The 4,293-nt window shown below is 41.4% G+C and overlaps 1 protein-coding gene across 5 annotated transcripts in view; it reads right to left on the reverse strand.

The window, feature by feature from the left end:
• ERBIN (erbb2 interacting protein) overlaps positions 1-3,912 on the reverse strand; it is a 140,528-nt gene extending 136,616 nt beyond the window's left edge. For all 5 annotated transcript variants that reach the window (XM_017537849.2, XM_017537848.2, XM_017537847.2 and 2 more), the window contains exon 1: positions 3,387-3,912. The gene's annotated coding sequence lies outside the window, so the exon portion shown is untranslated. The remainder of the gene's footprint in view (positions 1-3,386) is intronic.
• Between the last annotated feature and the right edge of the window lie 381 nt (positions 3,913-4,293).

Consider the following 4,293-nt stretch of genomic DNA (forward strand, 5'->3'; position numbering starts at 1 on the left):
AACATGAGTGAAACTCCGTATAAAAAAAAAAAAAAAAAATTAGCAAGCTGGGTACCCAAAAAGAAAAATAACAATGTAGAGGAATAAACAAAAGCAAAAAGGAAAAATGCTGAACTTATTTTCTTTCAAAACTCAAAAGCAGATATTATAGAGCATAATTCATGTACACATATTCTACAGCAGCAAATAGTGTACATTCAAAAACTGAATAATCAATACACTGTAAACAGCTAAATATAGGTAATATATACGCTGTCAGAAAAGAAAAAAGAGCGCAGTGGCTCATGCCTGCAATCTCAGCACTTTGGGAGGCCAAGGCTGGCTGATTTACCTGAGGTCAGGAGTTCAAGACCAGCCTGGCCAACAAGGCAAAATCTCTCTCTACTAAATATTTACAAAAATTAGCCAGGCACAGTGGCATGCACCTGTAATCCCAACTATTTGGGAAGCTGAAGCAGGAGAATCGCTGGGACCCAGGAGGCGGAGGCTGTGGTGAGTCAAGATCACGGCCACTGTACTCCAGCCTGGGCAACAGAGCAAGACTCCATCTCAAAAAAAAAAAAAAAAAAAGAAAAAGAAAAAGAAAAGACAAAGACATCTTTAGAGGTTTAGAATAGAAATGTATTCCCAGAAAAAGAAAACTCAAGCAAGCATGTAACAGATTAGAGAAATGAATAAGCAAAGCAAAGAGTCAAAATGCAGCCAGCCAAGTAAGGTATTTAAAGAGAATCTGGATAAGCAGCAATTACGGAAAAAAAAAAAATTGCTACCCAACATCACAAAAATTCTGCATAACCCAAAATACTCTGTAAATACTGCCATAATCTATTCCCAAAACAAAAGCAGCTTAAAGTCTAAATCATATTATCTATAAGCAGTTATTTCAAATAATTTTGAAATATACACCTATTTTCTGAAACTTTTAAGTGTATTTATTAGAAAGTATTATTTACCACTAATAGTTCAACACCAACAATGTCTAAAACAATCTATTTTAGTGATTTACCAATGATATATGTTAAATTGTATCTCTAGCTACCACTTCATTAAACAAACAGCACACAATAAAAATTTGTATTCCATGTTTGTACCACTGTAAGATTTTTATACATAAAGTTTACAATAGTTTGATCTCAAACAGTAAGGAGACTTCATACCTTAGTACTACTTGAATCAGCTGAAGTCCTGAAAATTCATAATTACCTTGAATAAATACAGCCTTTAAGCATTCATTTTGTGCAATATACACTTTGGAAGTACTATTTCCCAACTTAATCTAAGAAAATCCACACAATACTAAAAATATCCAAATTATGAAGCCATTTAAAAATATTTTAACTGACTGTGTTCTTTTAACCTCTTTTCAAACCTGTCACGGTTTAAACAAGACTTCAAAAATCTTTATAGTTTGACAATAGTATAAAAACTAAAATTTAAGTTAATTCAGTAATTAACAGAATTCCAAGTAAACTACGAAGTAATTTATGCCTTACTGAGAAGAAAAAAAGAAACACAAATGTAAACACCTTACTTTATAAAATGTGTTGCCTGCACTGAAACATACTACTCTTCTCCTGGAAAAAAAATCAAGAACTAAATCTAAAAATAGAGGTTTGAATAGTCATTTTCAAGTGCTGCAATACATTTTTTATACTAAATTTGCTAATAAACAACCATCTTCATAAAGCGATAATTCTCTGTAAAGGACTTGGTCTATTAAGGTTTTGCTGCTTTGAAGCCAAGTATAAGCCATATAAGGAAACTGAAGTTCAATGTCACTTATTTTGTTGAGCTCTTTCAGATGCCCAGGAATAACCTCTTTTGCAGCCTAATGATGTGTTCCAAAATCATAAAGTAGATCAGTTATGCACTTTAAATTCTTTGATAAAGCTATTTTCACTTAACAGGAATTACTTGATGGTTCACAAATCTTACCAACAAAGAAAAAAAAAATCTCCTAAGACCATGCCCTGGGGGGGAAAAAGTAAACTACAGTAATAAATAGAAGACTGCTTTTGGAGATGTACTTAATAAAGCTGAAGTAGCAAAGAACAAATTGTGAAATAATTTTATCCTGATCTTTAAAACCTAATTTTTCCTCTTTGAACTAAGGAAAATCAACTCTCTCCTCCAGCTTCCGGTCATTACGTGAAATAGCATAGGCAATCTAAACATCAATATATATTCAGGATATACCTACCACCAGGATACCAAGTTTATTTCATATATATTCAAAAGTACAGTATTGTATTTCACCTCCCTGCACCACAAAAGTACTGGGGAAAAAAAACTAAACAGAAAAAGACTACACCACCATTGAAAAAAAGTTTGGGTTTGCTGCTATCAAAACTAGTTTGATCTATGAAGACGACACATTGGTTCAGAAGTGCTCATAGCTCTGACTGGTGGAATGTCTGCCATGCTTCATGAAATCTGCCCCCACAGATTTAGGCAGAACCTATCACTATTTAGGTGGAACCGACCAAACACATTGGGGCCAACACAAAAATGTAAATACCATACTACTCAAAAAGCACAGCTTTTTATCACAATCACTGCGATTCCCTTGAAAATCGGTTTAAGCGTTTTACTTCCCTTCCCAGTCTGTTCTGAACTGTACAGAAGTCCTAAGAAATCAAACGTCTTACAGGTTGTTGCTGTTATTGTTGTTTAATTATACTTCTCTCTTTATACTTAGTCCTCACTCCTTTTTTCCTAATGGATCAGTTACAAGAAAAGTCTAGTCGATACTTGCTTTCAATTAATTAAACAAGTTATATGGCGCTAAACGTCTGAAAAAAAAACATTACAACTAAAGAAATATATTACTCACTCTGTAAAACAACTAAGAATGGCAAGATTTTTTTTTTGTTTCTAAAATCCAACGAAATATACTGATCAGGGTTGGGAAAAAAATAAAAACTTCCATATTCGATTAACGCAAGCGCCAATATAATCGGTAGGAGTATAAACAAACGCGGCAGCCATCTCAATAACAGCAAATCACTCGCAGCAGCGACCAAACTTTCTTCCCAAACAGAAGGTGCCAGACTGAGCAACTTAACATACACTCTATACGTTCCAGAAAGCCAAAACTTCTGGCCCCTGTACTGAACAAAGACATTCGTTCTTCGGATTGCTGAAAACTATTCGTCCCACTGCATTCTTAGAACCTTTTCCAAAAAAATCCGAAGTCCAGATGGGGTGCGGGGGGAGGGGCTGCAGTTCGACCAATTGGCCCCTCAATTATTATCCGCTTCTATACGAGAAAAGGAGGATTTAGGGCAACTTGGAGAAAAGTAAAAAACAGTATAAAGTTCATCTCTTTTCCGAGTCACTAAGTCCCATGAACTTTGTGACTCAGAGACACTTTTCGTGAAAATTACCTTTCGGTGGGACAGTGTCTCAGGGCAGCTTTTTCAAGGCTTCGCTTGACATGATTTCCTTTCCTTCATTAGTCACTTTGGATCCAGCTGAATTTCTCTCTCGGGTGAGAGCGGATGTGGACTGGCTTCCCGCAGAAGAAGAGTAGGTGGCTTTGGTGGGGGTTGGGGTGCGGGCTGGCTTCCTGGTCTCGAGTTTTGCAGGAGTTTCCCAGCCCCAACTAAGATCTCCGCCGAAAAAAAAAAAAAAAACTTTTCACTCGTGACACCGCCCGGAATTGCAGTGCGAAACTCACTTCCTGCCTTGGCGAGAAGCAAGATCCAGCTCCGTCCAGGGGAACCCGGAAAACCAGCTCCGCGCGCACCGGAGAGGGGGAGGGGAGGGGACGGCCGCCGGGAGCCTAGGGCTCCGGGCAACTGGCGCGCCCCCCACACCGGACGGCGGCGGCACCCGGCCGGCGGGGGCGAGGACACTGCCCAGGCGCTCGGCGACCCTCCGCAGCGCTAGGCCGCCACCGCTTCCTCTCCGCCGCCCCCAGAGCCGGGCGGCAGGGTTATTGTCTCGACAGTGCTTGCCGCGCCCTTCGTCCGCGCCGCCTCTGCCGCCGCCACCCGGAGCCTGAGCCGAAGAGCCTGGCAGGCTCAATGGCGGCCCCCTCGTCGGGCCGTCCGTCCTTCCGTCCGTCCCTCCCTGCCTTCCCCGCTAGTCCTCGAACCCTCTTCTCCTCCCTCTCCCGTTTTCCCGCCGCCGTCCCTCCGCTGCCCTCCTTGTTCTCCTTCCCCAGCAGTGGTGGCTCCCCGAAACGCGCAGGGGGCGGGAGCAGGGGGCAGCTTCGTCTCTTCACGAGCTCGCGGGGCCGCGGCAGGGGCCGAGGCTGCGTCCCGCGCCGCCGCGCCACATTCACTCGAG

Source organism: Cebus imitator, unplaced genomic scaffold (genome assembly GCF_001604975.1).
Source record: "Cebus imitator isolate Cc_AM_T3 unplaced genomic scaffold, Cebus_imitator-1.0 Scaffold107, whole genome shotgun sequence".
NCBI lineage: Eukaryota > Metazoa > Chordata > Mammalia > Primates > Cebidae > Cebus > Cebus imitator.